Source organism: Hippopotamus amphibius, chromosome 2 (assembly GCF_030028045.1).
Source record: "Hippopotamus amphibius kiboko isolate mHipAmp2 chromosome 2, mHipAmp2.hap2, whole genome shotgun sequence".
In the NCBI taxonomy this organism is placed as follows: Eukaryota; Metazoa; Chordata; class Mammalia; order Artiodactyla; family Hippopotamidae; genus Hippopotamus; species Hippopotamus amphibius.
Genome location: NC_080187.1, coordinates 23,445,238 through 23,471,464, shown reverse-complemented (window position 1 = coordinate 23,471,464; position 26,227 = coordinate 23,445,238). Strand labels below are relative to the sequence as shown.

Sequence of the window (26,227 nt, the reverse complement as noted above, 5' to 3'; positions counted from 1 at the left end):
ATTTGCACAGGGACCCAGAGCCAGAGCCCTGTGAAGACGAATGGTAATCAAGAGTTCCACCCAAGAAAGTAAATATCCGGAAGCATAGATAGGATGGGTACATTTCTCTTGGGGAATGTTTATGGAGAGAGCCTCTGAGCCATGCTGGAGTGTTTGCAGTCCACAGGTTTCAGGACAAGAAGATTACAACTTCATAACCAACCTCAGGCTGAGCTAGACTCTTCCAACCAGAGCCAACTGGAGGAGCCTTGGGGGATATTTCCTTCTAAGAGCAAGTGCATGTTTCTAAAATCAGAAGTAATTCCCAAATTACTTAGAATAGAAGGGTGTGAGAGGAAGGGAAAGAGGGAAAAGGGAAAGCAAATGGGGGTGGGGGCAAAGTGTCAAAATTAGCTGCCCAGAATGTAGACGTCTACAGCTGTGATAAGAAAAGTATTCAGCCCAGAATAACAGCTCATAACAGCAAAGGATTCTGTGGACACAGGCATCTTCCATTACTTAAGGTTTCCAGTAGCTTAAACGTCAAGTCCTTTTCAGAGAGTAAGTCAAAATCAATTCTGAGTGCCTGAATTGAAGAAGAGTGATTTAAAACTGTACCTCAGACTTGCGGTTGCCAAGGGGTGGGGGGCAGTTGGGGAGGGATGGACTGGGAGTTTGGGGTTAGCAGACGCAAACCATTATATGTAGGATGGATAAACAACAAGGTCCTACTGTATAGCACAGGGAACTATATTCAATATCCTGTAATAAACCATAATAGAAAAGAATATGAAAAAATATATATATATCTGAACCACTTTGCTATACAGCAGAAATTAACATAACACAAATCAACTATACTTCAATAAAATAAATTTTTAAAAATAAAAATGTACCTCAACATAAAAAGGTTATGCCTGGAAGATAGTTTTCTGATGTGTTTGCCACAACGTAAGAGAATAGGCACTCAAGTTTATTTCCGGTATAGATAAACTATTATAATCTTTCTGGAATACCATATGGATGTGTGTGTGTGTGTGTGTGTGGTTTGCATCAAGATCCTAAAAAGTATACTGAATCAGAGAGTATGTTCCTCTACAACTGGGAATTTATACTGTGGAAAGAGTTAATTAAGGACAAAGATTTTGCTACAAGGGGACTTAAGGCAATATCATATATGACTAGAAAATTTTAGAAACAATCTATCTAATACAGTGCTTGCCAACAGAGTTATTAAAACTATGTTCACATGCAATTCAATTGTATACAGCCAATAAACACTGAACTATTGAAATTAAGTATCTATATATCTCTCCCATTTGGGAAACATATACACAACAAGATTATACATATATATGTATTGTGTCCGGAGGTGGTATGGATATTTTAATTTTCTGCAGAAAAATAATCTACAGAGCTAAGATAGAGTAACAGGGACCAGATGACTGCCTGTCTTAAAAAAAAAAAAAAAAAGAGGAAAAGAAAAAAACGAAACCATAAAATATACAAAACATTGGACATCTAAGAAGTGGGAAAAAGAACAAGGTGAGCCCTAAGATAGCCCCAGCTTCCTGCCTTAAGAGTGTCCTGCCACAGTACAGGCGAAACCAGGGGGGACCCAGAGAACTTACTGAGTTAAAGAGGCAGATCTGAGAACCCAAGACGCTCAAGGCAGCTAGAGTTCCCAGAACTGAGTATCACAGAAGAGAGACCCAGAAAGACAGAAAACTAAACACACCCAAAAAATAAACACTTTTACTCTTATACTACAGTACCTTGAAAAGTATAGTAGTTCACACCAGACAGGTGAACATAATTGGACATGTAAATACACATTCGCATCTTTGAAAGTTTATATGTAGGGGACTTATTGTATTCCAAACAATAGAATATTACTGCGCAAGAAAAAAAATAAAATGATAATAAACGCTATTATAGCATGCATGAACCTTAAAAACATTACGCTGTGTGAAAGAAGCCAGTCACACAAGGCCAAAAACTGTGATTCCATTCATATGAAAGTCCAGGATAGGCAAATGTCTGAGACAAAAAATTTGATTAGTGTTTGCCAGGGGATTGGAAAGGATAAATAGGGAATGACTGATAACTGATGTGGGTTTCCTTTGGGGAAGGAGAAAACTTTCTAACACTGTGGTGACAGATGCACAGCTCTGAATATATCAAAAACCACTGAACTGTATTCCTTAAATAGTTGAATTATATGTGAATTATATCCCAATAAAACTGTTAAAAAGATAATTGACATAATAATGATGGGGTTTATTATAGAAATAAAAGTTTTAGAAAAGTTAGGAGGGAAAAAAGTAAATATACTCTTGTAAGATTGTTATACTATAAAGAGGTATACTTAATGATACTTAAAAGTATCATTTAAAGTATCACTTAATATAATTAATTTAATTAAATAAATATTACATAGAATAAATTGAAGCCTACTATAAATGCTGAATCAACCACTAAAAACAAAACAAGGAATTATAGCTAATATGCTCAGGAGGAAATAAAAATCATAAAATAGACCAAATGCAAAAAAAAAAAAATGAGAAACAAAGAATGGACAGGACAAATAAGCAAACAGCAAGATGAGCAAGATGATGGACTTAAATATAACCATAACAAAATACAGACACAGACACACAGACACACAGAGGAAGTGGTCTAAACAACCAAATTAAAAGGCAGAGATTGTCAGACTGTATAAAAAACCAAGACCCAGCTCCCTATAAGATACACTCCCTATAAGAACCATATTTTAAATATGAAGACACAAATAGTTTTAAAGGAAAAGGAAAAAGATCTGCCAACCTGAAACTAAAAATAAAACTGGAGTGCCTATATTAATATCTGGCAGAGTATTTGGAGCAAAATACATTATCAAGGATAGAAAAAGTCATTTAATGATGATAAAGGGGCCATTTCATCAAGATGACACAACAATAATAAATTTTATACATCTAACAAGGGAACTTCCAACAATATAAAGTAAAAACTGATGAGAGGAGAAACACACAAATCTGCATTTACAGCCAAAATTTCAATACCCCTCTGTAATTAACTGATAGAACAGAAAATTGATAAGGATAAGAAGAACATGAACAACATAATCAACCAACTTGATCTGACTGACATTTCTAGAATACTTTACTGATGGCCAGCAGAATACACATTCTCCTCAAGTGCAAAAAGAACTGGTACTAAGACAGACCATATCCTGGGCGTTAAAACAAGTATCAATAAATTTAAAAGGATTCAAGTCATACAAAGTATGGTCTCTGACCACAACTGAATTAAATTAGAAATCAATAACAGAAAGATCTTTGGAAGATCACCAAATGCTGGAAAACTATCTTCTCTCTAAATACCTTATGCAATAAAGAAGAAAGTGAAGGAGGAAATTAGTATTTTGAACTGAATAACTATTTTGAGTGTTTTGAATTGAATGAAGATAGAAACAAAGCATCAGTACTTGTGGGGTGCCACTAAAACAGTACCCAAGAGGAAAATTATTGCATTAAACATTTACAGTAGAAAAGAAGTCTAAAATAAATGACCATCAGAAACCAGAAAAAGATGATCTAATTAAACCCAAAGTAAGCAGAAAAAAAGGAAACAGTGAATAATAGCAGATAATAATAGCAGAAAGTAAAAGCAATAAACCCAAAAGCTGTTTCTTTGAGAAAATCAATACAATTGCTAACCCTCTAATCAGGACTGGTTAGGGGAAAAGATGACACAAATTACTAATGGAAGAAACAAAAGAGGGGTGGTCATTACCAACCCCACAGACATTAAAGGATATAAAGAATAAAGATAGTGTGGTATGGGCCTAAAGAAAGACAAAGAGATTAAAGGAAAATAATAGAAAGTTGAGTAGACCTATACTTATATAAACAACTAATTTTTGACAAAGTTTTGACAAAATTAATTTGACTAAGAAAGAAGAGCCTTTCCAACAAATTGTGCTGGATATCTGAATGCAAGACCAAACAAAAAACAACTTTGACCCATATTTCAAACCACATACAAAAATTAACTTAGGGTGGTGGTGGTGCGGCAGGGCAGAGGTGCCTACAGTCCCCATGGCGGCTACACCGGAAACCAGGGAGCCAGGGAAGGGGAAGCCCTTTAAGCTCCTAGGAATTTTAGATGTTGAAAACATTCCCTGCACAAGAGATTCGATATTATATGGTTCGTTAGGATCTGTTGTGGCTGGTCTTGGACATTTTTTGTTAACTGGTAGAATTAGAAGATCATGTGATGTTGGAGTAGGAGGATTTATCTTGGTGACTTTAGGATGCTGTTTCCATTGTAGGTATAATTATGCAAAGCTAAGAATCCAGGAAAGACTTACCACAGAAGAATTAAAAACAAGATTTTATATGAAAGTACCCACCTTGATCCTGAAAGAAAACAAACCAATGGTGATAGCAGCAGCAATTGAGCAGTCCTGAGCATAGGAAACCCAGATACAACTCACCTTCAGTGTGAACAAAGCTGAGATCAACTACAGAAAGCATTTTATGTACCATAAGGCAGCTTTCAATCAAGTAAATAAAGCATGTGTAAGTTATAAAAAAAAAAATTAACTTAAATGGATCACAGACCTAAATGTAAAACCTACAACTATAAAACTACTAGAAGAAAACAAGAGAAAATCTCTGCAGAGCTGGGTCAGGCAAAGTTTTCTCAGGTAAGACATCAAAAGCATGATCCAGGAGAAAATAAACTGAAACACTGGTCTCCATCAAAAGTTCTTCTGGGGCTTCCCTGGTGGCGCAGTGGTTAAGAATCTGCCTGCCAATGCAGGGGGCACAGGTTCGATCCCTGGTCCGGGAAGATTCCACATGCTGCAGAACAACTATGCCCATGTGCCCCACAACTACTGAGCCTGCGCTCTAGAGCCCACAAGCCACAACTACTGAGCCCATGTGTCATAACTACCGAAGCCCGTGCACCTAGAGCCCATGCTCCATAAACATGAGAAGCCACTGCACTAAGAAGTCCATGCACTGCAACAAAGAGTAGCCCCTAGTTGCCACAACTAGAGAAAGCCCACGGGCAGCAATGAAGACCCAATGCAGCCAAAAATGAAATTAAAAATAAATAAAAAAGAAATATATTAAAAAAATTCTTCTGCTCTTTAAAACACACTAAATTTTTAAAAAACAAGACACAAACTGGATGAAAATACTTTCAAATCATATCTAATAAAGGACTTGTATCCAAAGTGTATTTTTAAAGATCTCAAAATTCAGTAAGAGAGATAGCTTCCTCCACAAGCAGGCAGACAGCAGTATCAGCAGTATTTCGTCTTGTGGAACTGAAAAACACAGCCACAGAAAGATAGAGAAAATGAAAAAGCAGAGGCGTTTGTACCAGATGAAGAGACAGGATAAAAACCCAGAAAAACAACTAAATGAAGAGGAGATAGGCACCCTTCCAGAAAAAGAATTCAGAATAATGATGGTGAAGATGATCCAGGACTTTGAAAAAAGACTCAGTGCAAAGATGGAAAAGTTTACCAAAGACCTAGAAGAAATGAAGAGCAAACAAACAGAGATATGCAACACAATAACGGAAATGAAAAATACACTAGAAGGAACCAACAGCAGATTAACTGAGGCAGAAGGGCAAATAAGTGACCTGGAAGACAGAATGGTGAAAATTACTGATGCAGAAAAGAATAAAGAAAAAAGAATGAAAAGAACTGAAGACAGCCTAAGAGACCTCTGGGACAATGTTAAATGCACCAACATTCACATTATAGGGGTCCCAGAAGGAGAAGAGAGAGAGAAAGGACCTGAGAAAATATTGGAAGAGATTCTAGTTGAAAACTTCCCTAACATGGGAAAGGAAACAGCTACCCAAGTGCAGGAAGCGCACAGAGTCCCAGGCAGGATAAACCCAAGGAGAAATACGCCAAGACATGTATTAGTCAAGCTGACAAAAATTAAAGATAGAGAAATGTTATTAAAAGCAACAAGGGAAAAACGACAAATAACATACAAGGGAACTCCCATCAGGTTAACAGCTGATTTCTCAGCAGAAACTCTGCAAGCCAGAAGGGAGTGGCATGATATATTTCAAGTGATGAAAGGGAAGAACCTACAATCAAGAATACTCTACCCAGCAAGGATCTCATTCAGATTCAATGGAGAAATCAAAAGCTTTAGAGACAAGCAACAGCTAAGAGAATTCAGCACCACCAAACCAGCCCTACAACAAATGCTAAAGGAACTTCTCTAAGCAGGAAACATAACAGAAGAAAAGGACCTACAAAAACAAAAACAAAACAATTAAGAAAATGGTAATAGGAACATACATATCAATAACTACCTTGAATGTAAATGGACTACATGCATCAACCAAAAGACATGGACTGGCTGAATGGATACAAAAACAAGACCCATATATATGCTGTCTCCAAGAGACCCACTTCAGACCTAGGGACACATACAGATGGAAAGTGAGGGGATGGAAAAAGATATTCCATGCAAATGAAAATCAAAAGAAAGCTGAAGTAGCAATAGTCATAACAGATAAAATAGACTTTAAAATAAAAAATGTTACAAGAGACAAGAAAGGACATTACGTAAAGATCAAGGGATCCATCCAAGAAGAGGACATAACAATTATAAATATGTATGCACCCAATATAGGAGCACCTCAATACATAAGGCAAATGCTAACAACTATGAAAGAGGAAATGCAAGGCAGAAATAGAGACACAGATGTAGAGAACAAACACATGGACACCAAGTGGGGAAAGCAGGGAGGGTTGGGGGGAGATGAATTGGGAGATGGGGATACCAAATTGTACACTCTAAATATATGCTGTTTATTGTCTGTTAACTGTATCTCAATAAAAGTTCTTAAAAAAAAAATTCAGTAAGAAACCAAACTCACTTTTTAAACTGGGCAAAAGATTTACACACTCCACCAAAGATAATATACAGACAACAAATAAACACAGAAGAGCAATTAGGAAAACACAAATTAAAATCACAATGAAATACCACTAAATATTAATAAAATAACCAAAATTAAAAAGACTGACCATACCAAGTGTTGGTGAGAATATGAATCAAGGGCAACTCTCACACACTGCTGTGGAAACGGAAGATAGGATCAATTTGGGAAACAATTTGGCATTTTTTTTTACTATCCAATCAAGCCATTTCACTCCTAGGTATTTACTTAAGAGTAAAGAAAGCATGTCAACACAAAGACTTGAGTACAAATGTTTACAGTAGCTTTATCTTTAATAGCCAAAAATTGGAAACACTCAAAAGTCATTTCACAGATAAATTGCTGCAATATCTGTACAATGGAATTACTACTCAGCAATTAAAGAAATGAACTAGTCATAGGCACAACAGCATGTATCAATCTCAAAATAATTACACTGAGTGAAAGAGGCCAAACAAAACACACCATTTACTGTATGATTCCATTTATATAAAACTATAGGAAAAGCAAACTAATCTATAGTGACCAAAAGCAGATCAGTAACTGCCGGAGAATATGAGGGAAGGGTAAGGGAATAGAAGGAAGGACTTCAAAGGGACAGGAGAAAATTTGAGGGGTGGTAGTTATGTTCATTATCTTGATGGTGGTGATCATTTCAAGGGTATATACACATGTCAAAACACATCAAATTGCACATTTTAAATATGTGCAATTCACATACATCCTCAATAAAAAATAATAGAAAGCATGTGCCTTATAATAAAGAAAAATGCTACGTTATAGATTTTTAAAATACAATATTTAAAGAATATTTTCCTTGAAAGGGAAACACTGGCTTATAAGAAAATCTGAGCACTAACTATAATATATACATATATTCCTAAGAATGTAAGGCAGCCCAATACAGAGTGTCAGAGACTAAACGAGCTAAGGAGGACATCTCCATGGGAAGGCAGCTGAGAGCACTTGTCAGAGCCTAAAAGGTAATGGGGCATCCAGGAGAGGAGGAGAGAGAGGTATAGACTAATGGTTTTCAAGAGCTATAGCAATAAAATTAGAGGTTTAAGAGTGTGTGGTGCGGTGTACATGTATGCGTATGTAAGTCAGAGGCCTGGGAGTAGTGACACCCCAATAACTATGAGTATCCTAGCACTTAGATCTTGGTCTCCAAATACCATCCTCTACTGAAAGGAACCAGGCTCTTTGGAGAAATGCCTGAGTCCAGAGCTGGGGCCAGGGAAGTATAAGATGAAACATCTTGTGCCAGAAAGAAAGACAGCATTCAAAGAATTATGAAGACATGTTAAAGAGACAGAGAAATTAGCTTCAAGGGCCCCTCCCTGGCCTAAAATGCACATTTTTGAGCTTCAAAATAAATGATAGAACAGATTTATGACCCTCTGAATAAAACAGGAATCTATGAGTTCATTATAATATAAATTAACTAATAAAAGTTTAACAAGAAATAGGATATTTACATAGACTCAAATACTTTCCCACAAAATTCCTTATTACTTACAAAGGAAAAAATAGTAACTTAACAGTGGAGAAGTCTGGAAGACACTAACTTCATCAACTGATCATAGTAAACATCACCAGAAATTGGGACAAATACACATTGTGTGCCATCTGATAGGATGCAATGAGAAGAATGCGGCATCATTTTGTAACATTCCTGCCAAAGTTTCAAAATCTGAGTTGCATCAAAATAACCATGGGTCAAACCCAAACTGAGGGACATTCTACAAAATAACATCCTATCATCTTTAAAAGAGCAAGGTCATAAAAGAAAAAAAAAACAAAACTGAGAAACTGTCATATATTAAAGGAGACTAACAAGAGACATGACCAACTAATACAATGCAAGATTCTGAACGGGATCTTCTCTATAAAGGGTATTATTGAGACAATTGGGGAAAACTTGAATGGATTTGAAAATTAGCTTGATAATACAATAATGATGTTAAGTTCTGAAATCTGACGACTGTTTTGTGACTGTGGAAGAAATGTCCTTGTTTTTAGGAAATACATTATAAAGTACTTGAGGGTGTTAGGACATCATGTCAGTAATTCATTCCTAATTGACTTGGCAAGATAAAAGGTTCTTTGCATTTTTGTACTGCACTTGCAACTTTTCTGTAAGTTTAAGAAAGGAGGAGCAGGGGAGGAGGAAGGGAGGAATAGGGGGAGCAGGAGAAGCCCCATGATCTAAAATAAAACGTGTTTAATTGGAAGAGAGTGTTCATGTGTCACTACTAACCACAAGAATAGATATGCACAAGAAGAAAATGAATGCAAAGAAAATTATTTTAATCTGGTTAGAAGTTACTGTTACAAATTACATGACTATCCCAGACACACATGTGCCTGTTTTTAGAGAAGACAGGAAAAGACGTCTCAGACAAATGGCAGAGGATAAGAGGCACGTTGCCAAAAGTCAAATAGGTCTTTTGAAAAAGAAGTCTGGACCACAGTAAACAGTGCAAGCAGCATCATCCCACCAAGTTCTGTTGTATTTCCCAAAGCTGAAGAAATATTATAGTATTAGGGAGACACATTTATGTTCAATGCAAAACAAAGAAAAGGGCAGATACCCCACAAATGTGGTCCTAGGAATGTCTTCTCTTTCCCGGATATAAGGAAAATGTGACAAGGTACCATGTTCTTTGAAGATGGTGGATTATGAAATTTCTTCTGCCAACTAGTGAGGATAATCTCTTCCAGATGTTGTTTGGCCCACAATGTGCTTTTCAAAAATATGAAAGTTTTGTTTATTTTCAGAGTTCAAGAGCCAAATAAGAAACCTTGTTTCCTTCACTAACTTCTAATTAAACCAGAGATAATCGCTTTAAAAAAAAAAAATCAGTGTACATTCTAAGTCTAGACTTATACATCCTGCCCAAAGTTTTAAGGGGAAAATAAAATCAAACCTGTTGAATACAACCCTAGTATCTACTTCACCATGGGGGAAAAAAATGAGGCGCTTCATTTCCTGCTACAATATACATCATTTTTCTTCAGTGAAGCCCCTCTTAGCAATATCTCTTTAAAACAGTAGGTAACAAAGGGAAATCTAAAGAAAACTAGTATGATGCTGAAGGAGGAATTATTCCCAGCTGGGATGAAGATATGTGAAGACTAGTTTTCCTGAGAGTTCACATACATGATTTTGACAACTTGAGAGGTCAGTAAGGAAAGGCTGGCCTCATTCATTAATATAATAATTCTGTGAGTAACATTTCAAACATTATCACCCTGTGGAAGAAATCAGGAATGTGAAGCAATGGGAATCAAGTGACTCTTCTCTGTTCACAATAATTCAGTAACCATGATAACAAATAAACAAAAAAAGGGCTCCTCCCTAACTTTCACGTGAATGGTATTTGAACTCCTGTTTTCCTTGCATGAAAGGGTTTTCAATATAACAGTGGGTATCTTTTTCAATTATTGTTGAAGCTGTTTATCACAAAAGCAGGAGAATATGGAAAGGAAAAGAAGCCTTTTTATAAACTGTGAGGAGATAATAAAACCACAAAGTAGTCACAAGTCCCTCAGCCTGAGATGTGACCTCAAAACCAATTGGAGACCTAAAAACAGCTGTGAGGCGCCACTCTGAAGAGTTCTAACCATCTAACCATCAGCCTAAAAGATGCTGTCCTGCACGTCCAGAAAAATCAAATATGCGGAGAATGAAGAGTGTCATACAGAAAACTTCTAACTAGTGTGAAAGGGATTATATGGCCACTCCAAAGGGAAGACAAGTTATAATATGAAAAACGAAATTCTCGTTATAAAAGGGACCAGAAAAAAAAAAGGGGGTTCGCTAAACTGATGTTACCTAAAATATCTGGAAGATGAAGAAACCACCAAACACACTCAGTGACAGCAGTTTCTACCTGACCAAGAATTTCCTGGGGTTTGAAAAGGAGGAGTATGCTGTAGGGTCAGACTTAGTGTGATTGCTGTTTTAAGCCAAGTCATGGAAATAAAATAAGCAGGCAACATATCTATAAATCCTTTGTGTTCCATTTTACACTACTGAAGTTCTGGGCTCCAAGAAACTGAATGTAGTGTTCAACCCGCTGCACAGAAGTGGGTCCAGAGGGAAAAGGAAAAAGTCACCTTGAACCATGACAGTTTCTTTGGGTGATGACTGTGGAGCTGACCAGGACGACAAGCAAGGACTCTCCTCCTGCTGGGGCCTGATGGTTTCGTTTTGGAGCCTGTTCTCAGATCCATGTTATATGAACTCCTCTCAACTGGAGTTCAGAGCACCACACAGATGTCTTTTGGCCCCAATCCCACATTGCAGCTGTTTGTACTTATTTGAGGTATGGTGTATTTTGAAACAAAATGAGCCAGACTTCCCCTACTGCCTATGTCAGTGCCTGGTACTGGGAAACATTAACTCTTTCATAGCCAGGCGACTGATGATTGTAGATTGTAGTGCCTCCATCAAAGGGAGGAGACATAAAGAAATACTGACCAAGAGCTGAGAAAGGGTCTCCATATAAGAAGCTTGTTTCAAATCATAGGCAGATATTCCATCATTTACTTAGTTTCTGGACCCCATCTGCCTCCAAACAAGTTTCAGCCAGGTTATAAGAGGTTATAAAAGAATGAGAGTCATGACTATGAAGAATTATAAGCCAACAAATTGGATAATCTAGAAGAAATGGATAAATTCCTAGAAACATATAATCCACCAGGACAGAATCAGGAAGAAACAGAAAAACTGAACAGACCAATAATGAGGAGATTGAAAAAGTAAGCAAAAACCTCCCAACAAGGAAAGACTAGGACCAAAAGTTTTCACGGGTGAATTCTATCAAACATTTAAAGAAGAATCAATACCAGTCTTTCTCAAACTCTCCCAAAAAACTGAAGAGGAGGGAACATTCTCAAACTCATTTTACAAAACCAGCATATCCTGATACCAAAGCCAAATAAGGACATTACAAGAAAAGAAAACTACAGGCCAATATCCCTGATGAATATAGATGCAAACATCCTCAACAAAATTCTAGCAAACCAAATTCAACAACATGTTAAAAGGATCAAACACCATGATCAAGTGGAATTTATCTCCAGGATACAAGAATGGGTCAACATAATGCAAATCCATTAACACAATATACCACATCAACAGAATAAAGGATAAAAATCATATGATCCTCTCAACAGATGCACAAGAAGCATTCGACAAAATTCAACGTATGTTCATGATAAAAACTCAAAACAAACTGGGTATAGCAGGAACGTACCTCAACATGATAAAGGCTATATACGACAAACTGACAGCTAATATCACACTCAATGGTAAAAGGGTGAAATTTTCCCAACCAAGATCAGGAACAAGACAAGGATGCCCACTCTAACCACTCCTATTCAACACAGACCTAGAAGTCCTAACCAGAGCAATTAGACAATAAAAATAAAAGGCATCCAAATCAAAAGGAAGCAGTAAAGTTGTCTCTGTTTGTAGATGATATGCTCTTATCTACAGAAAATCCTAAAAACTTCATCAAAAAACTGTTAGGAGTAATAAACTAATTCAGTAAAGTTGCAAGATATGAAAATCAGCATACAAAGATCAGTTGTGTTTTTATATTCTAAAAATGAATATCTGAAAAATAAATAAAATCCCATTTACAATAGCATCTAAAACAATAAAATTCTTAGGAATAAATTTAACAAAGGAAGTGAAAGATCTGTACACTGAAAATTATAAGACACTGATGAGAAAAATGAAGACACAAATAAATGGAAAGATATCCTGTGCTCATGGATCAGAAGAATTAATAGTGTTACAATATCCATACTACCCAAAGCAATCTATAGAGTCAACGGAATCCAAAACAAAACTCCAATGGCATTTTTCACAGAAATAGAACAAACAATCCTAAGCTGATATGGAACCACAAAAGACCCCACATAGCCAAATCAATTGTGAGAAAGAACAATAAAACTGGAAGCATCACAATTCCTGATTTCAAGCTTCATCACAAAGCTATAGTAATCAAAACAGTACGGGGAACGAGATCAAGATGGCTGAGTAAGAAGACGTGGAGCTTATCGTCCCGCACAAACACATCAAAAATACATCTACATGTGAAACTATCCTCACTGAAACCTGGAAACTGGCAGAAGGACTCCTATACATCCAAAGCTGTAAGAAAGATACACAAGTAATCAGGTAGGAAGGGAAGAAAAGTAATCAGGTTGGGACCTGTGCCCCTGGGAGGGGACCCAGAGAAAAAGGGAGATTACACAAGTGGACATCTGTCCTGGGGAGTGAGTGGGTCAAGTCACAGATTGGGCATCCCAGTCCTGGGGTCCTACGCAGAGGAGACAAACCCCCTTGGCTAGTTGGAAGACCACTGAGTCAAAGAGAAAGGCTGGAGAAGACTGGACTCCTCTCATAAGAAGCACGCGTGAGCAATGACTAGGTCTTGAGGCAGGGTGGAGAGAAGTCTGCTCTAGTGCCAGGATTCCCGCTACCACCTAGCTGAGCACCTCAGCCCGAGCCAAGCAAACACTCCAGCCCCACTCACTCCACACCACAGTGTGACACTGAATCTAGGGCAGCCAAGACCAAGGAAAAGACTCAACCATGGGACAAAGAGGCAATTGAGTCCCAAGGAGGAGCCCAGGTGGGGTAGCGGTGGCCACTGTTGGCACTTACCTAGGCAGTGCCCCAGAAGCTGCCCAGATCTCTGACAGTGACCCTCTACCACAGCTAACTCTCCCATACTCCTTGAGAATCCAAACTCTCCCACACTCCTTGAGAATCCACACAGGTTTCTACCAACCCTTTGGAGCAGTTCCCCAACAAGGCATGAGTGGTAAAGGTAGTGGGGGATGATCAGCTATGAGAGACAAAGGGAGCTCACCCCTGAGGATGCATCTGAGCAGAGAAACAGCCACCTACAGAGGAAGCACATTAGACCTGTGTCTATTCACAGGCCCCACTTGCTTCAGCACTCCCCTCTTCTGGGGCAAAGTCCCAGTGCAGGGAGAAGGGAAACACACACACTTAAAGGGAACAGAGACAGCATGAGCTGGGCCCTCAGAGCTTCTACCCCAGCAACTTGACATCAGACCACCCCCCCCCCCCCGACAGGGTGGCAACAGCCAATGAGCAGAGAGGAAATCCCACCTCACACCTGACTCTGGCTCTAGCCCCTCCATCTCCAGCCCCACCCCCTACCAAGGTGAAAGCTTCCAGCACACACTGAGGAAAGACAAGACTGGTGTCCACGTCAAATTCAGCACTCCCACCAAAACCACTGGCCAAAAGCAGTGTGCACAGGGATGCTCCCACATAAGAACATCCCTTCAAGATCACAATAGGTAACTGTTTTACCTAAATTCACAGAGGCAGAGAAAGTTTAGCAAAATGAGAAGGCAGAGAAACTTCTCAATTGAAAAAGCAAAAGAAAACCCCTGAAAAAATAATGAAACAGAAATAAACAATTTACCATATAAATAATTCAAAACACTGGTAATAAAAAATGTTAACTGAATTAGGAAAAAGAATTAACCTAAACATTGAACATTTTAATAAGGAACTAGAAAATATCAAAAAGACTCAATCAGAAATTAATGATTCAACAGCTAAAATAAAAAACACACTAGAAGGAATGAGTAGCAGACTAAGTGATACAGAAGAATGCATAAGTGATCTGGAAGACAAAACAATAGAAACCACCCAATCAGAATGTCAGAAAGAAAAACAAATTTTTAAAAATGAAAGCAGCTTAAAGATCTCTGGGATAATATTAAGTGTTCCAACATTCACATTAGAGGGGTTCCAGAAAAAGAAAAGAGAGAAGGGAATCAAAAAATGTATTTGAGGAAATTATGGTTGAAAACTTCCCAAACCTGAAGAAGGAAACTGATATCTAGGTATGAGAAGCATAGAGGGTCCAAAACAAGATGAACTCAAACAGGCCCAAACCAGGACACATAATTAAAATGGCAAAAGTTAAAGAGAGAATTCTACAGGCAGCAAGAGAAAAGAAACAGAGTCATATACAAGGGAATTCCCATGAAGTTATCAGCTGATTTCTCTGCAGAAAATCTGCAGGCCAAACAGAAGTGTAATAACATATTCAAAGTGCTGAAAGGGAAAAACCTGAAACCTAGAATACTCTATCCAACAAGATTATCATTTAGAATAGAAGGAGAGATAAAGAATTTCTCAGAGAAGCAAAAGCTAGAAGTGTTCATCAATACTAAACCTGCCCTAAAAGAAATGTTGAAGTGTCCTCTCAAAATGGAAAAGAAAGAATCCAAAGGAAAGGGAGAACCCCACTAGAAAAGGCAAATACATGGTAAGGATGAAGAACAACCACATAAATAAGCTAATACGTGTATTAAAAGACAAAAAAAAAAACAACTGTAAAGCAACTATAACTGCAATAAACAGTAAAAGGATAAGCATGAAGACATAAAATAGGACATCAAAAACACAAAATTGGGGGGAGGGGAGTTAAAAAATGTACATCTCTTAGAGTGTGCTTGAACTTAAATGACTACCAGTTTAAAACAAGTAGATATAGTTACAGGTCAACATATATGAGCCCTATGGTAACCACAAATCAAAAACCTACAATAGATACATAAAAACTAAAAAGGAAGGAACACAAACATACTAGTAAAGCACATCATCAAACCACAAGGGGGGAAAAAGAATTAAAAATGAACAGAGAAGAACTACAAAAACAACCACAAAGCAAGTCATAAAATGGCAAAAAGTACATACCTATCAATAATTCATTTAAATGTTAATGGACTAAATACTCCAATCAAAAGACATAGGGTGACTGATTGAATTAAAAAACAAGACCCTTCTACATGCTGCCTACAAGAGACTCTCACTTCAGGACTAAAAACATATATGGACTAAGAGTGAGGGGATGGAAAAAGATGTTTCATGCAATGGAAATGACAAGAAAGCAGGGATAGCAAAACTCACATCAGATAAAATAGACTTTAAAACAAAGGCTAGGACTTCCCTGGTGGTGCAGTGGTTAAGAATCTACCTGCCAATGTAGGGGACATGGGTTCAATCCCTGGTCTGGGAAGATCCCACATGCCGCAGAGCAACTAAGCCCATGTGCCACAATTACTGAGCCTGCGCTCTAGAGCCCACATGCCACAACTACTGCATCCCATGCACCTAGAGCCCATGCTCCGCAACAAGAGAAGCCACCACAATGAGAAGCCCAAGCACACAACAAAGAGTAGCTCCTGCTCACCTCAACTAGAGAAAGCCCACACACAGCAACGAAGACCCAACACAGCAAATAAATTAGTTAATTTAAAAAAACAACAAAGGCTATATCAAAGGACAAAGGCCATTATATGATAAAGAGATGAGTACAAGAAGAGGATATTACACTCAACATATATATACACCCAATGCAGAATCACCTACACATATAAAGCAAATACTAACAGACATAAAGGGACAAACTGACAATACAATAATAGTAGGTGAGAACACCCCACTTGCATCAATGGAGAGATCATGCAGACAGAAAATCAATAAGGCAACAGTGGTCTTAAATTACACAACAGTCCAGTTGGACCTAACATATATCTGCAACACATTACATCCAAAAACAACAGAATACACATTCTTTTCAAGTGCACATTAATCATTCTCCAGGATGGATCACATGCTAGGCCACAAAACAAGTCTCAACACATTTAAGAGAATAGAAATATCAAGCATTTTTTTCCAACCACAACAGAATGAAAGTAGAAAGCAACTTCAGGAAGAAAAATGGGGAAGGAACAAACACATGGAGGCTAAACAGCACGCTACCAAAAAACCAATGGCTCAATGTAGAAATCAAAGAGGAAATCAGAAAATACCTCAAGACAAATAAAAATGGAAACACAACACTCCAACATCTATGGGATGCAGCGAACAGCTCTAAGAGGGAAGTTTACAGTGATACAGATCTTCCTCAATGAAACAAGAAAAATCTCAAATAAACAACCTAACCTATCATGTAAAGGAATTAGAAAAAGAAGTATAAACAAAGCCCTAATTCAGCAGAAGGAAGAAAATAATAAAGATCAGAGGGGAAATAAATAAAACAGCTATCAAAAAATAATACAAAAGAGCAATAAAACCAAGAGCTGGTTTTCTGAAAGGATAAACAAAATCTACAAACCTCTAGCCAGGCTCACCAAGAAGAAAAGAGGGAGGACCCAAATAAGCAAAACTAAGAAATGAAAGAGGAGAAATAACAACAAATACTACAGAGATACAAAAAAGAGAATACAACAGTGATATGCCAACAAACTGGACAACCTAGAAGAAATGGACAAATTTCTGGAAACACACAATCTGCCAAGACTGAATCAAGAAGAAACAGACAACCTGAACAGACATATCACTAAAAGTGAAGCTGAATTTGTAAAAACAAAAACAAAAAACCTCCCAGCAAACAAAAACTCCAGGACCAGATGGTTTCACAGGGGAATTCTATCAAACATATAAAGAGGAACTAGTACCTATCCTTCTCAAAAAACTGAAGAAGACAGAACACCCTCAAATTCATTATACCAGGCCATATCATTACCCTTATATCAAAATCAGACAAAGGCACTACAAAAAAAAAAAAAAAAAAAAAAAACCTACAGGCCAATATCTTTGATGAATATAGATGCAAAAATCTTCAACAAAATATTAGCAAACCATATCCAACAATATATATAAAGGATCATACACCATGATCAAGTTGAATTTATTGAAGGGATACAAGGATGGTTCAACATGTGCAAATCAATCAGTGTGATACACCACATTAATAAGAATAATGATAAAAATCATACAATCATTTCAATAGATGCTGAAAAAGCATTTGACAAAATACAACACCCATTCATGATACAAACTCTCATAAAAGTGGGTATAAAGGAAATATATCTCAACATAATGAAGGCCATTATGACACACCCACAGCTAACATCATAGTCAACAGTGAAAAGTTGAAAGTCTTTCCTGTACATTCAGAAACAAGATAAGATGCCCACTCTTACCACTTCTATTTAACATAGTATTATAAATCCTAGCCACAGCAATCAGACAAGAAAACGAAATAAAAGGCATCCAAATTGGAAGGGAAGAAGTGAAACTGTAACTATCTGCAGATGATATGATACCTTATGTAGAAAGTCTTAAAGTCTCCACCAAAAAACTATTAGAATGAATTCAGCAAACTTGCAGGATACAAGATTAATGTGCACAAATCTGTTTCTTTTCTATATACCAATAATTAACTCTCTGAAAGAGAAAGTTAAAAAATAACCTTGTTTAAAATCACATCAAAAAGAATAAAATGCCTAGGAATAAATTTAATCAAGAAGGTAAAAGACCTATACTCTGAAAACTATAAATACTGATAAAAGAAACTGAAGAGGACACAAAGAAATGGAAAGATATCCCATGCTCTTGGATTGGAAGAATTAATACTGTTAAAATGGCTATGCTACCCAAAGCAATCTACAGATTTAATGCAATCCCTATCAAAATGCCCAGGACATTTTTCACAGAACTAGAATAATCCTAAAATTCATACAGAACCACAAAAGAACCCAAATTCCCAAAGCAATCTTGAGAAAAAAGAACAAAGCCAGAGGTATTAGGTGCCCAGATTTCAGATTATATTACAAAGCTACAGTAATCAAAACAGCATGGTACTGGCACAAAAACAGACACATAGATTAATGGAACTGAAGAGAGAGCCCACAAATAAGCCCATGTACCTATGGTCAATTAATCTAAGACAAAGGAGGCAAGAATACACAATGGAGAAAAGACAGTCTCTTCAATAAGTGCTTCTGGGAAAACTGGACAGCTACATGTTAAACAATGAAATTAGAACATTTCCTCACACCATATACAAAAATAAATTCAAAATGGATTAAAGACCTAAATGTAAGACCTGAAACCATAAAATGCCTATCATAGAACATAGACAGAACACTGACATAAATTGTAGCAATATTTTTGGGATCCATTTCCTAAGGCAAAAGAAAGAAAAGCAAGAATAAACAAATGGGACCTAACTGAACTTTTCTTTTTTAATTTACTTTGTACTGAAGTATAGCTGAATTAAAATGTTGTGTTAATTACTTCTGTACAGCAAAGTGACCCAGTTATACATATGTATACACTCTTTTTCATATTCTTTTCCATTATGGTTTATCACAGGATATTGAATATAGTTCCCTGGGTTATACAGTAGAACCTTGTTGTTTATCCATTCTATATATACACCAGTTTGCATCTACTAATCCCAAACTCCCAATCCAACCCTCTCCCCTCCCCCACCTTGGCAACCACCAGTCTATTCTCTATGGGACCTAATTAAACTTAAATGCTTTTGTACAGTAAAGGAAACCACTGACAAAAAGACAACCTACAGAATAGGAGAAAATGTTTGCAAATGACACTACCAATTAGGGGTTAATGTCCAAAATACATAAACATAAACAGCTCATACAATTCAGTATCAAAAAATGGGCAGAAGACCTGAGTGGACATTTTTCTAAAGAAGCCATACAGATGGTGAACAGGCACATGAAAATATGCTCAACATTATTAATTATTAGAGACATACAAATCAAAACAACAAATGAGGTATCACCTCACACCTGTCAGAATGGTTATCATCAATATACAACTAACGAATGTTGATGAGGTTATGGAGAATGGGGAACTCATATAGCAACTGTTGTTGGGAATGTAAAGTGGTACAGCCATTGTGGAAAACAGTATGGAGGTTCCTCAAAAAGCTAACAACTGGACTAACATATGTTCTAGCAATTCCACCCCGGGTATATTTGTAGAAAAAATAAAAACACTAATTTGAAAAGATATATGCACCCCGCTGTTCACAGCAGCGCTATTTACAATAGTCAAGACATGGAAGCAAACCAAGTATCCACCAATAGATGAATGGATAAAGAAAAATATTTGCAAATGATATGACATTGTATGAATGATAAAAGACACCAAACTATAAAACTACTAGAAAAAAAACATAGGCAAGAAGTTCCTAGACACTGACCTTCCTAGACACTGATCTTGATTTTAGATATAGAACCAAAAGTGCAAACAATAAAAGCAAAAACAAGTGGGACTACGTCAAACTAAAAACTTTTGCACATTGAATGAAACCATCAACAAAATGAAAAGGCAATCTATGGAATGGGAGAAAAAGTTGCAAATCATTCATCTGATCAGGGGCTAATATTCAAACTATATAAAGAACCCATACGATAATAGCAAAATAACAAACAATTCAACTAACAACAGGCAAAGGCCTTGAACAGACACTTTTCCACAGGAGACATGCAAACGGCCAACAGGTATATGAAAAAAATGTTCATCACTAATCCTCAGAAAAATGCAAATCAAAACCACAATGATATATCAATTCACACCTCTTAGAATAGCTATTACCAAAAAGAGACAAGTGTTGGCAACATTGAAGAGAAGAAAAGAACTCTTGTACACTGTTGACGGGAATGTAAATTGGTTCAGCCACTAAACAGTATGAAGTTTCCTCAAAAAACTAAAAATGGAACTACCATATGATCCACCAATCCTATTTCTGGGTATATATCCAAAGGAAATAAAATCACTGTTTCAAAGAGATAACCATACCCCCCATGTTCCTTGAAATATTGTTTACAATAGCCAAGACGTGGAAACAACCTAAGTGTGTATCAATGGATGAATAAAGAAAATATCGTATATATGTACAATATATATACAATGGAATATTATTCAGCCATAAAAGAGAAAGAAATCCTGCCATTTGCCATAACATAGATGAACCTAGAATGCATTATGCAAAGTGAAATAAGTCAGAAAGACAAAACACTATATGATCTCATAAAAAAGCAAACTCATCCAGAATAGGCAAATCCATAGATACGGATTAGCAGTCACCAGGGGTTGGTGGGAGGGGAAAACGGGAGGTGACTGCTATTGGGCATCCAGTTTCTTTTGTGATAATGAAAATGATCTAAAATTAGATGATGATGATGGCTGCACATCTCTGTAAATACACTTAAAACTACTGAAGCATACATTTTTAAGGGGTAAATTTATGGTATATGATTTATATCTCCATAAAGCTGTTGTTTTTAAAACTAAAAAATAAAATAGGAATAAAATGGAAATTTCAGTAAAAAATAAAAATTAAAAATTAAAAAGCAAACTCATAGAAATAATAGAATAGTGGTTATCAGTGGCTAGGGGGCGGGGGAAATGGGGAGATATTGGTCAAAGGGTACAAACTTCCCTGCTATAAGATGAACAAGTTCTGGGGATCTAATGTACAGATGATAATTAACATACTATATTATATACTTGAAAGTTGTTGAAAATAGATCTTAAATGTTATCACCATCCCCCCAACAAGTTGATTTTTTGAGATAATGGATGTGTTAACTAACCGTATTGTAGTAATCATTTTGCAGTCTATACATGTACCTGATCATCATGCTGTATGCCTTACACTTATACAATAGGTCAATAATGTCTCAATAAAACTGGGGTAAAAAAGAGTAAGTCATGGACTGAAGTGGGCAAAGGAAACAGATTATTTCAAAATTTTATACAAAACTTTACTCTGAGCTCTCTGTTAACTAAAGCAAAAGAAAAAAAAGAGTTGCACATTAACTATTAGGAGAGAGAAACTATTCTCTTCTACTAAATACTAGTAATAGTTCTCATATAGTACAAAATACACAGAAATATTATGATGATGATGTCTTCTATCAATTCTCAATGAAATCTGAAGATTTCCATGGTTCTCAGATGGCATTTCATCCATGAACTTAAGCACAAAGTATACACAAAAACAAACACTTCTCCTCACCCCTAACCAGATCTCTTGATATAGTAGAATCCAGTCTTCTGTATTTTTAAAGTCTCATTAAGTAATTCTGAAGCAACCTCTAATTACATGCCATTGTCTTAAATCAGAGTTCTATAAGGACATTGATATAGGAATCAAAATATTTTATTCTACATGTAGAGCTATTGACTAATCTAATAAGAAACAAAGTGAGAGCAGAGGTTCCCAAAGTAGGCTTTTCCACCAATTATAAAAATACTGATTTCTGGGCCCTATCTGAGTTCTACTGAATCAGACTCTGTATGAATGGGAACCAAGAATCTGTATTTTAACAATTGCCCAAAGTGAGCCTGGGCTGAAAACCAGATGTGTTAACTCCTGCATAAGACCAGTGATTCTCTGACTGCATGCAGCATCCAGAATTCACTGGAGGGCTTGTTCCAACATCAACGGTTGGGCTCCATCCCCTGAGTTTCTGATGCAGTAGGTCTGGAATGAGCCTGAGAATTTGCACTTACTAACAGGTTCTCAAGTGATGTTGGTGTTGTCGGTCCCAGGACCACACTCTCTGAATCACTCACTGGACTGTCCATTTAGTATACCAGTTGCCTCAAATGGCCTTTGATAGAACTGGAAAGTAGATAATTCTACTGAAGTCTTTGATAAGTGTCTGAAGCGTAAGTAGTTAGTGATGTTAACCAAAAACCACTTCCATGTGCTTTTGATACCGGGCATTTGGAATTTTCTTTAACAAAATAAACTAACTTGTAATCCAAATTGAGGGTCATTTCACCTATTCAATGATGAGAAGAGCCAGGAATACTCCCAGGAAGGAGCTTTCGGATTATTCAACAAAGACTTTAACTGAAATGCCATAGAAAAACGCAGGGCAGATATAACCATTCATAAACCTTGGACACTTTTTTTAAAAACACACTTAGTGAAGCTGCTAAGAACAAGTTGTTTTTGAGCAGGACTTGACCCCAGAGTGTGTCCATAAGAATAAAAGAGCTGCAATGTACCCATTACATCATATGACGTGACCTGTGGAGCGAAGTTATTTAGTGCTGTCCATCTGAATGCTGAAGGGCGTCTGCCAAAAGCAACAGCTTTAGTTTCGATACAAAACTAAGCAAGCTCTCCTTGAGAAAAGGATGGAACAACACATCTGTGGTTTCTTAAATTCATTTCTTGTTCATGAGCATCAGATCCTACTATAGCTCTACTGGAAAGGCAATATCTAACTCACACGGAGGTTTTTTTTAAGAAATTAAATTATAAATTTCAAAGAAGGCAGAGGGATGTGGACACAGACAGGTTTTACATCATTTGGAAATGGAATCTGAACTGTTAAAAGGTAATTCCTGTATGCCACGTGACTCTCAGTGTGGCTGTGTCAATTCTCATAAGAAACATTAAGGTCCAAAATCTTTGAGATCAGCCAGTTCAACCCAGAGGCGTTTCCTTACGATCAAAAGCTATGATTAAATAACTCATACTATAAATGGCCATAAACTGACTTCTGAATAAAGATGACATCAGCCCAAATTACCTGATTGTCCCCACCCAATTTCCACTTAAAGTATATATAAAGACAAAGAAGGCAAAAACTCAAAATTGGCTCTGAAACCAAGAAAAGCAGCCAGCCATTTATAAGAACCTGGGAATAATATACAGTAAGTACAGTGTAATATCTATTAAGTGCAGTGAAGATGGAGCTGAATTAAAAGTAATCAGTGTCCAATGAATGCTTTGCTTGCTGAAAACGAACAGGAAGAAGTAAGTTAGAAGGGTCAGACCTCCCCCACTCTATCTCATTTTCCAGAAAAAGGGGTGGAGACCAAAGAGAGCTGCTTCTTACCATGCAGCTCTGCTTTACGAAATGACCAGACAGCGATCCACTACTATCCCTTCTCCCATCACTTTCAGAAGTTCTGTGTTAAGAAGTTTTTTCATAAATCAGTAAGTACAGTAAATAATCTACTGGCTGGTTCATGGCCTCCTGAAAACAGGAGAACAGAAATCCAGTTCTAAAAGATCTGGGTAGAGGAAGAATTCTAACACGAAAATTTTCCTTGTCTCTGGCCAAGCCTCTCAGCATTGATTTGTAACTCAAGGAAAGAATGGGCCCCACTTTGATTGGGGAGATTTCTTAGGGAAAATAGAGCCAGGGTTTTCTCCTGTTTTAGCAGTCAAGGTGCAGAGCTTTGCAGGTAGTCGGGGGGTGGTCCTTGTCACTGCACAAGGGCATGTGGCTAAGTAGGAGAGGCAGGGCCGGAATCCAGTAAGCACTGGACCACTTGCCCAGCTGTGTGCCTCGGTGTAGAACTGTGTCTGCCCAGAAGAATAAGCTTTCAGAGACCAGTTAGGAGCTACACAGCTAGCAAATGAGGGTTGGTTGTAATTCCAAAGTCAAGGCTTGCACTGTCCAATTTGATAGTCACTTGCCACAGTGCAAAAATAGAACATTTCCATCTCTGCAAAAATTTCTATAGGGCAGTGTTGGCATACTGTCCACAAAAACTGTGAAGTGGAAAGAAGTTTCGTCACTTTTCAATTAAAATGGAAGCAGCATCATTCTACAAAATGAGGTCTCCAGAGAGTTCTGTCATTTGGGAGTCAGCATGAAATCTGACTAAATGCATCTAGAACAATGTAAACATTAAGACAAGTAGTTATAATAAGCTCTTAATTAACCCTTCTTGTTCAACATTTTCTAACTTTTAATACATTAAAATCAAACACATGGAAGCACTGAGCTGTTCTATGTTCCTTAAAAAGGAACAGAATTCTAATTATATATTCATCTATATTCATCTATTATATTGATGCTTTCCTCAGAAAATTCCCTTGAGAAATCAATTTTCAAATTTATTTCTAAGCCACCTCAATCTGTACACTAAACTGTAAATCAGGGTAATACGTATGTGTACTATAGTTATCGTAAGGTAAAACAAGCAATTAATTTTACCCAGTTAATACTCATTGTGTGTCAAAGTTAACCACACAAAACCAGAAGCAAGTAAGAACATATTTCAGGAAGAATTTATCTTTTAAAATAAATAGGAAAAAGTGTCACATGATGTAAACTAACAATGGGTGGGGATGGAATCAAAAAATGATACAAATGAACTTATTTGCAAAAGAGAAACAGACTCACTGCCTTCAAAAACACACTTATGGTTACCAAAGGGGAAAGGCGGGGGGTGGGGGATAACTTAGGAGTTTGGGGTTAACATATACACACTACTATATATAAAATAGATAATCAACAAGGACACAAGGAACTCTACCCAATATCTACCCAATATTCTGTAATAAACTGTATGGGAAAAGAATCTGAAAAAGAATGGATACATGTACATGCATAACTGAATCACTCTGCTGTACACCTAAAACTAACACAATGTTGTAAATCAACTATACTCCAATATAAAATAAAAATTAAATAAATAAAAGGATGTTATTAAATTTTTTTAAAGTTGGCTGAAAAGCAAAAAAAGGCAAAAAAATGTTAACTATATCATATACATATATTGAACCATTATGTTGTACACCTGAAGCTAATATATGTCAATTATATCTCAGTTAAAAAAATTAAACTGTAAAAAAAAAATTGACTGGGGAGTAGTGAGGGTGAGTGTAAAGCAATACATATTGTCTTCTGAGAGTTAAATAGGAAGGCATTCTCTTATCCCTAATCAAAGTTAGATAAACCAGAGGATCTAAAGCCACAAATAGAGATAGGATTTTTCCTGCCAAGGCTGAAAGACCAAAGAAATTGAAATTATCAGTAAAATAGGAATACAAAGGACAGACTCTAGAAATATGTGGTCCGTCCAAACTCTAAAGTACTAGGGGTGTGCAACTTCTCTTTAAAATAACAGAAGCGCTGGTTTTAAGAAGCCTAATTTGCATACCCAGATCAGGAACTCTGGGAATCCAGGTCATTTATAATGGAAATCCCTAAATCCTGTGGTTCAATAGGAAAGTACTTAAACCACAGACAACCATTCTCAAACAGAGAAGGAAGACTATGGCTGCCTCAATCCCTGGATTTTAGAAGGCAACCTAGAACACTCCAAGGTAGGAGAGAGCTCATAGGTGCATACAAGTGCTGCTCAGATAAAGGCTGGCAACAGTGTGACCAGCATGGTGGCACACAAATCATCCTAGAGCTCATCCTCTGGGGAAACCTAATGTAATTTGTTTAATGGTAGGTATCACAAATTGAAAGAGAAAGGCTATCTTTGGCACTAAAAGAGTTACAAACATGCCAGCATTTCTGAAAATGCCTTAAAAAGTTTTCCTACTTGCAAAGAAAACTTCATTCTTTTTTGGGGGAGGATGGAGTAAGGTGACCT

The 26,227-nt window shown here is 36.9% G+C and overlaps 1 protein-coding gene and 1 pseudogene across 4 annotated transcripts in view; one reads left to right on the top strand and one right to left on the bottom strand.

Moving 5' to 3' along the window:
* Positions 1–26,227, bottom strand: part of LPAR1 (lysophosphatidic acid receptor 1) — a 160,940-nt gene that overhangs the window by 99,548 nt on the left and 35,165 nt on the right. The gene's annotated exons all lie outside the window — the stretch shown is intronic.
* LOC130846457 (cytochrome c oxidase assembly protein COX20, mitochondrial-like) lies at positions 4,080–4,269 on the top strand (annotated as a pseudogene).